We start from the raw sequence: 13979 nt of genomic DNA on the forward strand, positions 1-13979 counted from the left end.
AAACAGGGAGTTCTCTGTCTCTCGCTAGAAATCGCTAACATTTCACTTTCATCTTCTTCATCTTCTCCAGTCAATCTAATGTCAAGTCCTAATTTTTAAAAATTCTTTTGCATTATTTTAAAATGCATCCCTTTATCTCACTCAATTCCTTATCATTTTAGCCTTACTTAATTTCTATTGACTCCTAACTAGTCTCCCTGCTTGGCCCCCTTCTAAGCCATCTGATTGTCAAAATAACTTTTTTTAACTACCATTTTCATCATGTCATATTAACAGTTCATATTCTCAGTGATACAGGCCTAAAAACTAGGAAGAAGCATCCATTCCTCTTTCCTCATTCTTCATAGTAAGCTGGTCACCAAGTCCTGTCAAGTCTACCTCCATAAAGTCATCTCTAACTATCCTCCTTGGGGACTAAAATATGAGGACATCATGAAAGAAGGAACGAAAGAAAGGAAGGAAGGAAGGAAGGAAGGAAGGAAGGAAGGAAGGAAGGAAGGAAGGAAGGAAGGAAGGAAGGAAGGAAGGAAAGAAAGAAAGAAAGAAAGAAAGAAAGAAAGAAAGAAAGAAAGAAAGAAAGAAAGAAAGAAAGAAAGAAAGAAAAGAAGGAAGGAAGGAAGGAAGAAGAAAAAAATGCAAATGGCTCTTAACGTCATGAAATCATACTCAGCCTCATTAATAACAGAAATGTACATTAAAATTATATGATTGAATACTTCATACCTGCTAGGATGGCTATATCTAAAAAACCCAGAAAATAACAAGTGTTGACAAGGATGTGGAGAAATTAGAACTATCATACTACTAGTAGAAATGTAAAGTGATGGAGCTGCTATGGAAAATAGTTTGGCAGTTCCTCAAAAAGTTAAACATAAAATTACCATATGACTCAATTATTCCATTCTTAAGTATTTACCCAAAAAAATTGAAAACAGGGACTCAAACAGATATTTTTGTACCAATGTACACTGAAGCTTTATTCACAATAGCCCAAAAGTGGAAACAACCGAAGTGTCCATCAACAGATGAATGAATTAACAAAATTTGACCTACATACAATGGAATATTAGTCAGCCATAAAATGAATGAAGGTCTGATAGATGCTACAACATGAAGGAACCTTGAAAACATCAAACTAAATAAAATAAGCCAGTCATAAAAGTACAAATATTGTATGATTCCACTTATATGAAATATCTAAAATAAGCAACTTTGTGGACAGGAAGTATATTATAGGTTACCAGGCATGGAGGGTGGGCAGACTGGGGAATTACTGGGGAATGGTTGCAAAGTTTTTGTTTGGGGTGATGGAAAAGATTTAGAAACAGATAGTGGTAATGGTTACACAACACTGTGAATGTAATTAATGCTGCTGAATATACACTTAAAATGGTTAAAATGGCAAATTTTATATTATATATATATTTTATCACAATAGAAATTTTACATACATTATGATAAATACTTCCCCATTAGATTGGCAAAGATCGAACATTTTGATGCTGTATTACTGTTTGAGGCTACATGGAAACAGGTAGTTACACGATGCTGGTAGGGATGAAGAAAGGTACAATCCTTATGGAGGAGAATTTAGGAATATCTAGCAAAATTACATATGTCTCCTCTACCTTTTAACTCAGCAATTCCACTTTTAGGTATCTATCTTAAAGATACTGCAAAATTACAAAATGACACATGCCCAAGATGTTTCATGTCAGCACTATTTATAACAGCAAAAGGCTGGAAACGAGGGGAATGGAGATGATTCAGAGGTTCCCAATTTTTTTAAGCCCTTAGTTTTTTAGAGCAGTTTAAAGTTCACAGCAAAATTGAAAGATATATATATACACACACACACATTGGTTTTGTAAGAAACCACCAAACTGTCTTGGAAAGTGGCTGTACCATTTTGCATTTCTACATGCAGTGTATGAGAGTTCCTGTTGCTCCACATCCTCAGTAACATTTGGTGTATCAGTGTTCCAGATGCTGGTCTTCCTAATAGGTGTGTAGTGTTTTAATATGTATTTCCCTAATGACATATGATTCTTTTCATAAGTTTATTTGCCATCTGTATACTTTCTTTCATGAGGTGTCTGTTAATGTCTTTGACCCACGTTTTAATTGGATTGTTTTTCTTACTGTTGAGTTTTAAGAGCTCTTTGTACATTTTGGGCAACAGTCCTTTATCATATGTGTCTTTTGCAGATGTTTTCTCCCAGTGTATGGCTTGCCTTCTCATTCTCTTGATATTGTCTTTGTAAAGCAGTTTTTAATTTTAATAAAGTCTAGCTTATCAATTATTTCTTTTATGAATCATGTATTTCATGTATCAAAAAAGTCATCCTGGGCTTCCCTGGTGGTGCAGTGGTTGAGAATCTGCCTGCCAATGCAGCGGACACGGGTTCGAGCCCTGGTCTGGTAGGATCCCACATGCCGCGGAGCGACTAGGCCCGTGAGCCACAATTGCTGAGCCTGCGCATCTGGAGCCTGTGCTCCGCAACAAGAGAGGCCACTACAGTGAGAGGCCCGCGCACCGCGATGAAGAGTGGCCCCCACTTGCCGCAACTAGAGAAAGCCCTCACACAGAAACGAAGACCCAACACAGCCATAAATGATTGGATAAATAAATGAATAAATAAAAATTAAAAAAAAAAAATCATCCTATGATCCTATGTTATATTCTAGGAGTTTTGATCCTATGTTATATTCTAGGAGTTTTATAGTTTTGCACTTTACATTTAAGTCTATGATCCATTTTGAATTCATTTTTGTGAAGAGCATAAGGTCTGTGTCTAGATTCATTTTTTGCATGCAGATGTCCAGTTGTTTCATCACCATTTTTGAAAAGACTATCTTTGCTCTATAGTACTGTCTTTGTCTCTTTGTCAAAGACCAGTTGACTAGACTCATGTGGGTCTATTTCTGGGTTCTCTATTCTATTACATTGATCTATTCGTCTATTCTTTCACCAATACACAGACTACTGCAGATTTGTAGTAAGTCTTGAACTCGGGTAGTATGAGTCCTCAAATTTTGTTCTCCTCTTTCAATATTGAGTTGGTTATTTTGAATCCTTGGCCTCTGCATACAAACTTTAGAATCAGTTTGTTGATATTCACAAAATTACTTGCTAGAATTTTTATTGGAATTACACTGAATCTATAGATCAAGTTGGGATGAACCGAAATCCTGACAATGTTGTGTCTTCCTGTCTATGAACATGGACTATTTCCCCATTTATTTAGTTTTTCTTTGATATCATTCATCAGATTTTTGTAGGTTTCTCACACAGATCTTGTACATATTTAGATTTACACCTAAGTATTTCATTTGGGGAGCAGTGCTAATATAAATTGTATTGTGTTTTTAATTTTAAGTTCAACATGATCATTGCTGGTATACAAGAACGTAATTGACTTTTGCACACTTACTTCATTTCCTGCAATTTTGCTAAAAATGCTTATTAGTTCCAGGAATTTGGTTTTGCTTTTGTTTTTGCTTTTTGACAATTCATTGGGATTTTCACATAGATTATCGTGTCATCTGCCAACAGAGATAGTTTTATTTCTTCTTGACCAGTCTGTATGCCTTTTATTACCTTTTCCTGTCCTGTTGCATTAGCAAGGACTTCCAGTATAATGTTGAAAAGAAGTGGTGAGAGGAGTCATCCTTGCCTTGTCCCTGATCTTACTGGAAAGGCTTCAAATTTCTCACCATTAAGTATGATGTTAGCTGTAGGTTTTTTGGTAAATACTCTTTGTCACAAGTTGAGGAAAATTCTCCTCTAGTCCTAGTTTACAGAGAGTATTTAACATGAATGAATGTTGGATTTTTTCAAATGCTTTTTGTGCATCTATGATGTGATCATATGATTTTTCTTTTTTAGGCTGTTGATGTGATGGATTACATTAATTGATATAGCAATGTTGAACTAGCCTTGCACACCTGGGATAAATCCCACTCGGTCATGATACACTGTTCTTTTTATACATTGTTGGATTCAATTTGCTAATATTTTGTTGAAGATTTTTGCATCTATGTTTATGAGAGATATTGGTTTGTAATTTTCTTTTCTTGTAATATCTTTGTCTGGTTTTAAACTTTGGATAATAATAATGGGCTCATAGAATGGGTTAGGAAGTACTGCATTCCCTTTGCTTCCATTCTCTGAAAGAAATTGTAGACAATTGATATAATTTCTACCTTAGATATTTAGTAGAATTCATTGGTGTACCCCTCTGGGCCTGATGCTGTTTTGGAAGGTTATTAATTATTGATTCAATTTGTTTACTAGATATCAGCTTATTCAGATTGTTTATTTCTCCATGTGTGAATTTCAGCAAATTGTGTCTTTCAAGGAATTGGTCCATTTCATCTAGGTTATCAAAGTTGTGAGCATTGAATCCGTCATAGTATTCCTTTATTATTCTTTTAAGGTCCATGGATCTATAGTGATATCTATTCTTTCATTTCTGACATTAATAATTTGTGCCCTCTCTCTGTTTTTCTTATTTAGCCTGGCTAAAAGTTTATCAGTTTTATTGATCTTTTCAAAGAATCAGCTTTTGGCTTCATTGATTTTTTTCTATTGATTTCTTATTTTCAATTTCATCGAGTTCTGCTCTAATTTTTATTATTCCTTTTCTTCAGTTTACTATGGACTTAATTTACTCTTCTTTTTCTAGTCTCCTAAGGAGGAAACGTAGATAATTGAGTTTAGATCTTTCTTCTTTTCTAATGTATGCATTCAATGCCATACATTTTCCTCCAAGCACTGCTTCAATTACATCCCACGCATTTTGACAAGTTGTGTTTTCATTTCATTTCATTTTCAAAATAATTTTAAATTTCTCTTAAGGTTTTTTCTTTGTCTCATGTGATGTGTGTTGCTTAATCTCCACATATTTTGGAATTTTTTAGTTATCTTTCTGTTATTGATTTCTGGTTTAATTCCATTGTGATCTGAGGGCAGACATTGTATAATTTCTATTCTTTTAAGTTTGTCAAGATGGGTTTTATGGCCCCAGATGTGGTCTGTCTTGGTGAATGTTCCATGTGAGCTTGAGAAGAATGTGTATTCTTCTGTTTTAGATGAAGTAGTCTATAGACGTCAATTGTATCCAGTTGACTGATGGTGTTGTTCAGTTCAACTATGTCCTTACTGACTTTCTGCCTGCTGGATCAGTCCATTTCTGATAAAGGGATATTGAAATCTACAACTATGATAGTGGGTTCATCTACTTCTCCTTGCAGGGCTACCAGTGTTTGCCTCACATAGATTAAGGCTCTGTTGTTAGTCACATACATATTAAGGATTGTTATGCCTTCTTAGAGAATTGACCCTTTGTCATTATGTATGCACTTCTTTATACTTGATAACTTTCCTAGCTTTGAAGACTGCTCTTTCTGAAATTAACACATACACATCTGCTTTCTTTTGCTTAGCTTTAGCATGATATATTTTTCTCCATCCATTTATTTTCAATATGCTTGTGACTTTATATTTAAAGTGAGTTTCTTGTAGACAACATAGTTGGGTCTTATTTTAAGATGCACTCTGACAATCTTTGTCTTTTAATTGGTGCATTTAGACCATGGACATTCAAGTGATTACTGATATCGTTGGATTAATAGCTACCATATTTGTAACTGTTTTCTATTTGTCACCCTTGGTCTTTGTTCCTATTTCTGTCTTCCACGCTTCTTCTGCCTTTGTGGTTTTAATTAGCATTCCATATGATTCCACTTTCTCTCCTTTCTTAGCATATCAGTTATACTTCTTTTTAAATTTTTTAGTCCGTTCCCTAGAGTTTCCAATATACTTTTGCAACTTATCCAAGTCCACTTTCAAATAACACTATGCCATTTCCTGGGTAGCGTGAGTACCTTATAATAGCAAAATAATTCTGATTCCCTCCTCCCATCCCGTGTATCTTTGCTGTCATTTATTTCACTTATACATAAGCATATATAAGCATATGTATATGATATATACATAATCACACATAATCGAATACATTGTTACTATTGTTATTTTGAACAAACTGTTATGTGTTAGATCAATTAAGAATAAGAAAATTAAAAGTTTTTCTTTTAACCTTCACTTGTTCCTTCTTTAGTGCTCATTCTTTCTTTATATAGATCTGAGTTTCTGACCTATATTATTTTCCTTCTCTCTAAAGAACGTCTTTTAATAATTTTTGTGAGGCAGTGTACTGGAAACAAATTCCCTCAATTTTTGTTTAAGAAATTCTTTATCTCTCCTTCACTTTTGAAGGAGAGTTTTGCACAGCAGAGAATTCTAGGTTGGTGGTTTTTTCTCTCAACATTTAAAACTATTTTACTCTATTCTCTTCTTGCTTGCATGGTTTCTGAGGAGAAGTTGGATGTAATTATTTGTTCTTCTATAGCTACAGTATTTTTTCTCCCTGTGACATCTTTCAGGATGTTATCTTTATCTTTTATTTTCTTTAGTTTGAAAATAATATGCCTATATGCAGTTTTTTTGGCATTTATCCTGCTTGGTGTTCTCTGAGTTTCCTAGATCTGTGGTTTGGTGTCTGACAATAATTTGGTAAAATTCTCAGTCATTGTCATTTTAAATATTTCTTCAGTTCCTTTCCCTCTTTCTTCTCATTCTGGTATTCTTATTATGTATATGTTACACCTTCTGTAGTTGTCCCATAGTTCTTGGATATTCTGTTCTGTTTTTAGTCTTTGTTCTCTTTGTTTTTTTTGGTTTGGGAGGTTTCTATTGATATATCCTCAAGCTCAAAAATTCTTTCCTCAGCCATGTCCAGTCTAGCTCATCAAAGTCATTCCTTATTTTTGTTACAGTGTTTCAATCTTCAGCATTTCTTTACTGTTCTTTCTTAGGAATTCTTCCTCTCTGTCTACATTGCTCATCTGTTTTTGCATGCTGCACATCTTTACCCATATTAACAGTATATTAATCATAATTGTTTTAAATTCTCAGTCTGATCATTTCAACATTCCTTCCATATCTGGTTTTGATGCTTGCTCTTCAAATTGTGTTTTTTTACTTTTAGTATGCCTAGTAATTTTTTCTTGATAGCTGGACATGATGTACCAGGTAAAAGCAATTGCTGTAAATAGGCTTTTAGTAATGTGGTGGTAAAATCTGGGGAGATGGGAAGTGTGGGAAGAGGGCAAGTGTTTTATAGTCCTATGATTAGGTTTCAGTCTTATAGTGAGCCTGTACCTCTGGACGGTGAACTTCACAGTGTTTCTCAGTCCTGCCCCCTCCACCATTAGGTGGGATAGGATGGTTATAGCTGACTACGGTTGGGTATTTCCCTTCTGCCAGGTCAGTTAGGTTCTGCTAATACTGAAGCAGGTTAGGCTCTGGTTAACTAGATTTTTCTGAGAGCAGAGTTTGTTAAGAAGAACAGAGTGCTCAGGCACATTTCAAAATGGTTTATTTGCCCTCCCTCTACCAGAAGCATGAGGGTTTTTTATCCAACATTTACTGTGACACCCTGGTTGAGCTCCTGGAGATAAAACTCACAAAAGTGTGTGTGTGTGTGTGTGTGTGTGTGTGTGTGTTTCAGGGTTGGGAGGGATTCTGATGGCAGATTCCCCTGGACTTTTTATCTCTCATACTTGTCCATACTGAGCCTCCAGAAATTCCTCAAGTTTTCTTATCCCAGTACTGGTTCCTGTGGCAGTTTCCACTCATGGGTCTCTAGTTCAGTAAGCTGTGATTCTCTGTATCTGCCTGTCTGTCTCTCCAATCTTGGGGCAGTGCTTTACCTTGTGTCCTCACCTGTCTTACAGATCCAAGAAGAGTTGCTGACTTTTCAGTCTGTTCAGCTTTTCCCTTGTTAAATGGAATATCAACATCCAAGCTCCTTACATGTGGAACCAGAAACCCAAACTTTCTTGATTACAACATCCTTAATGAGTCAGTAATTTTTTAATTGAATGCCTGAAACTAAAGAAACATCTAACAGTTCTGTTTATTAAGTAGTTAGGCCCAGCTTACATAATAAATATTTATGTCCTAACATCTTAGCAGCCATGTGAAAAAGAATAACACACAATTCAATTTTTTTCTTAAATCACCTTAGCAAGGAGATGTGTGAACCTATTTGGTACTGTATAACTTCTCAAACCTTAAAATCAGATTGAACCCCAACTCCCTCATTTTCTACTCCACATTGATTTTCATGTGATATTTGCTTTCTATCACAGCAACCACCAGTAATCCAGCTTTGCAAAGCTGTGACATCACCAAAAGGAATATGGCACAGTCTAAAGTTGAAACAGCATTTTACTTCAAGCTAGCTGTTTGTGCAGTCTGACAAATATCAAATATTACTGTGTTTCTCTCAAGAATTTAGAACACCTTACAGTGCACTTGAGAGTTAGCTGCAATGTCCTGGGGATTGATAAATGGTACATCCACCCAAAGGAGTCATATGCAGCTGTAAACAATTGTGAGCAATATCTTTTTATCAGCCTATGAAATGATCTTCAGTATGTGTTGTTAAGTAAGTAAGATGGGAAGAAAAAGTGTATAAAGCATATTAGCAAAAGAAGGAAAAAATATGAATATAAATGCATCTTTCTTATATTTAAAAACTGGGAAGAGAAACCATAAAATTATTTCTAATATTCCCCTATAGACACAGGAAGGTAACAGAGTGGAGGAGTCTGAGATAAAAGTTAGATTTTTCTAAATATACCCTGCTTTTTGGTTTTGACTTAGTAAATGTACACATATTTTACATAATTATAAAACAATTTTTGAAAGCAATCTCTAAAAATAGAAAGCTAAATGAAGCAAATGAACTTAATTGCATATTGAGTTTGTGGCATAACCACACAGAGAGTAACTACTTCATGTGATTTTAAAAAACAGGAATATAAAGCTAGTGGGAAATTATTCAAAGGTATTAAGAACTACAAAAACATATTAGGCTGTCGCCAGTTATCATATTCTTGCTGGTAGTGTTCGTGTCGTTACTCAGAGACTATTTTGTGTGTGCTATGGGTTAAAACAAATAAGTAATTAGTTGATGTTGTTGAGAACTTAATGTGAAATGAAGTAGATACAGATGTAAACTATATGAGTAAAGACTCCTAGTCCTATAGTTGAGTTGGAAGAGTCAAAATGAGTTCATGATATATTTTGTCTTAAAATATACATATATTTCTTAACTCTACCCCCAGAGCAGCATCCAGCATCAATCCAGCCCTACAGAGGAAAGCCAGTATAACACCATAACTAGTTCATTTCTTTTCCCTTTAGTGGAGAGAATGTCCTCTGGGCCCTCCTGGGAAACAGTCACCTGGTGGGTTCCCTGGTTTTATATAATTAATTGACACCACTATACACACTTCTATTAGCCTTTTAAACCTCTTTCTCAATTCCCAGCCAAAGGCAGTTCCAGCACCTCAATTTCATTTATTGTAGGTTGTTTCTTCCCCCCTCAAGCTTCAAGCAACCATCCCAGCAGGGCATTAGGATTGGTTCCAGGTGCACCTGTCACAACATTAAGTCCTGAGTTATGGAAGGATAAACCAAATCAATGTACTCTCACTTACCCCACTTTATATTCTGTCCCTCAGCTCCAGCACTTTGAAGTCCATTGCAAAACATTTTACCTTGCTTTCTGCCAGTATATACTAGCCAGGTCCTGAAGGTTTTTGGGTGACTAAGCCCTTTCCCCCTACAACAGGAAAAATAATTTCCAGGTGGCCCGTGCTAAGACTTAATCTTAGTTATTGGTTTAGAATAATGGGATGCAAGGGCAGATCCAAGGAAGGCAAGTGTCATCTTACGAGGCTGCTGCCTCAGATGAGGACTTTCCATGGTAACCAGGCAATGGAAATGGGGAGTGGGGGAGTGGATCAATTATATTAGCAAATGGAATCTGGGAGTTGGAGGTTTTCAAGTACATCCACCCAATATCCCTATCTTACTTCTCTAGGGCCTCAGCCCTTCCCTAAGGGTCTTGACTTTACTCTAGAAGACTTTACTGGTACAGCCCTCTTTCTAACTCTATTAATCTCACAGTTAGGACTTCCCTAGTGGTGCAGTGGTTAAGACTCCACCTGCCAATGCAGGGGACACGGGTTCGAGCCCTGCTCTGGGAAGATCCCACATGCCACTGAGCAACTAAGCCCCTGTGCCACAACTACTGAGCCTGCACTCTAGAGCCCACAAGCCACAACTACTGAACCCACATGCCACAACTACAGAAGCCCACGTGCCTAGAGCTCATGCTCCACAACAAGAGAAGCCATCACAATGAGAAGCCCGTGTGCCACAATGAAGAGTAGCCCCCACTCACTGCAACTAGAGAAAGCCCACATGCAGCAGTGAAGGCCCAACACAGCCAAAAATAAATAAATAAATAAATAAAATTTTTAAAAATCTCACAATTAGGTCCTGGGCCTAATTTTCTGCATTATCTACCCTCTTACTTCAGAATGTGAGGATCTCTTTAAATGCTACCCTAGAGGCCTTCTGGCTTTCACATTGTAACTCAAGTTAATAGTTGACTGACCTGAACCAGTTATTTTCTTTCCTTGGCATTTAACAACAAGCAACCAAATTCAAAATTTTTATAACTATTATTGCCCTCTTACCTCTTAACTACTAGAGAAATTGTATTAGCAGTGCATCTTCTCCAGCTATTCCTGAGAAAATCAACCAGAGGTCTCACTACTAGTGATGCTACAGCATACCAAGCACTGTCATCATCACACTTCCATCAGAAATGTGAGTTATTGTTTCCATCTGGTCAATAGTTATTCAGTTCTAGAACCCTACTCCTGTATCAACTGTCTTGGTTGGTGGTGCCTCAGAAGCAGACACTGATTGAAGGATTCAGTGCAAGTATCTGAACAGTTTATTTGTGAGGTGATCCTAGGAAATACCAGTACAGTAAGGATGTGAGTCAAGGAAGAAAAGGAAACCAGTAAAATGTATATTATCAAACAATTACAACTGTGGGCAATTGTAGCTTAATTCCACTGTAGCTTTATTCCTCCAATAAATGGTATAGAATACATGACTTAGAGTATTCCGAACCGAGGAGCAAGGGTTCTGCCATTCCTTAGTTGAGGGCTCCATGAAGAGAAGGGTAGTGCATAAATTTCCCAGAATTGCCATCCTGCCCATAAAAATCTCCAGTGACCAGAGAAAACCCTGAAGGAAACAGGTATAGGAGCACCAGAGGGCAGAGCAGATGCAAGAACAACTACAATTCTGCACCCTGTGGAAGGAAAACCACATTCACAGAAAGATAGACAAACTGAAAAGGCAGAGGACTTTGTACCAGATGAAGGAAAAAGAAAAAAACCCAGAAAAACTATTAAATGAATGGATATAGGCAACCATCCAGAAAAAGAATTCAAAATAATGATAGTGAAGATGATCCAGGACCTCGGAAAAGAATGGAGGCAAAGATCGAGAAGATGAAAGAAATGTTTAACAAAGACATAGAAGAATTAAAGAACAAGCAAACAGAGATGAACAATACAATAACTGAAATGAAAAATACACTAGAAGGAATCAATAGCAGAATAAATGAGGCAGAAGAACGGATAAGTAACCTGGAAGACAGAATGGTGGAATTCACTGACAATGAAGAGAATAAAGAAAAAAGAATGAAAGATATGGAGACAGCCTTAGAGACCTCTGGGACATTAAATGCAACAACATTCGCATTATAGGGGTTCCAGAAGGAGAAGAGAGAGAGAAAGGACCCGAGAAAATATTTGAAGAGATTATAGTCGAAAACTTCCCTAACATGGGAAAGGAAATAGCCACCCAAGTCCAGGAAGCACAGAGAGTCTCAGGCAGGATAAACCCAAGGAGAAACACGCTGAGACACATAGTAATCAAACTGACAAAAATTAAAGACAAAGAAAAAGTATTGAAAGTAACAAGGGAAAAACTACAAATAACACACAAGGGAACTCCCATAAGGTTAACAGCTCATTTCTCAGCAGAAACTCTACAAGCCAGAAGAGAGTGGCATGATATATTTAAAGTGATGAAAGGGAAGAACCTACAACCAAGATTACTCTACCTGGCAAGGATCTCATTCAGATTTGATGGAGAAATCAAAAGCTTTACAGACAAGCAAAAGTTAAGAGAATTCAGCACCACCGAACCAGCTCTACAACAAATGCTAAAGGAACTTCTTTAAGTGGGAAACACAAGAGAAGAAAAGGACCTACAAAAACAAACACATAGCAATTAAGAAAATGGGAATAGGAACATACATATCGATAATTACATTAAACGTGAATGGATTAAATGCTCCAACCAAAAGACACAGGCTCGACGAATGGATACAAAAACAAGACCCATCTATATGCTGTCTACAAGAGACCCACTTCAGACCTAGGGACACATACAGACCGAAAGTGAGGGGATGGAAAACGATATTCCATGCAAATGGAAATCAAAAGAAAGCTGGACTAGCAATACTCACATCAGATAAAATAGACTTTAAAATAAAGAATGTTACAAGAGACAAGGAAGGACACGACATAAAGATCAAGGGATCAATCCAAGAAGGAGATATAACAATTAGAAATATATATGCACCCAACATAGGAGCACCACAATATATAAGGCAACTGCTAACAGCTATAAAAGAGGAAATAATAATAATAATAATAATAGTGGGGGACTTTAACATCTCACTTACACCAATGGACAAATCATCCAGACAGAAAATTAATAACGAAACAGAAGCTTTAAATGACACAATAGACCAGATAGATTTAATTGATATTTATAGGACATTCCATCCAAAAACAGCAGAATACACTTTCTTCTCAGGTGCACATGGAACATTCTCCAGGACAGATCACATCTTGGGTCACAAATCAGGCCTTGGTAAATTTAAGAAACTGGAAATCATATCAAGCATCTTTTCCAACCACAACCCTATGAGACTAGGTATCAACTGCAGGTAAAAATCTGTAAAAAAAACAAACACATGGAGCCTAAACAATACACTACTTAATAACCAAGAGATCACTGAAGAAATCAAAGAGGATATCAAAATATTCCTAGAGACAAATGACAATGAAAACATGATGATCCAAAACCTATGGGATGCAACAAAGCAGTTCTAAGAGGGAAGTTTATAGCAATACAAGCCTACCTAAAGAAACAAGAAAAATCTCAAATAATCTAATCTTACATCTAAAGGAACTAGAGAAAGAAGAACAAACAAAACCCGAAGTTAGTAGAAGGAAAGAAATCATAAAGATCAGAGCAGAAATAAATGAAATAGAAATAAAGAAAACAATAGCAAAGATCCATACAACTAAAAGCTGGTTCTTTGAGAAGATAAACAAATTGATAAACTTTTAGCCAGACTCATCAAGAAAAAGAGGAAGAGGACTCAAATCAATAAAATTAGAAATCAAAAAAGAGAAGTTACAACAGACACCGCAGAAATACAAAGCATCCTAAGAGACTACTACAAGCAACTCTATGCCAATAAAATGGACAACCTGGAAGAAATGGACAAATTCTTAGAAAGGTATAACCTTCCAAGACTGAACCAGGAAGAACTAAAAAATATGAACAGACAAATCACAAGTAATGAAATTGAAACTGTGATTAAAAATCTTCCAACAAACAAAAGTCCAGGACCAGATGGCTTCACAGGTGAATTCTATCAAACATTTAGAGAAGAGCTAACACCCATCCTTCTCAAACTTTTCCCAAAATTGCAGAGGAAGGAACACTCCCAAACTCATTCTATGAGGCCACTGTCACCCTGATATCAAAACCAGACAAAGATACTACAAAAACAGAAAATTACAGACCAATATCACTCATGAATATAGATGCAAAAATCCTCAACAAAATACTAGCAAACAGAATCCAACAACACATTAAAGGATCATACACAATGATCAAGTGGGATTTATGCCAGTGATGCAATGACTATTCAATATATGCAAATCAATCAATG

Source organism: Balaenoptera physalus, assembly GCF_965194825.1.
Source record: "Balaenoptera physalus genome assembly, chromosome: 13".
Classification (NCBI taxonomy): domain Eukaryota; kingdom Metazoa; phylum Chordata; class Mammalia; order Artiodactyla; family Balaenopteridae; genus Balaenoptera; species Balaenoptera physalus.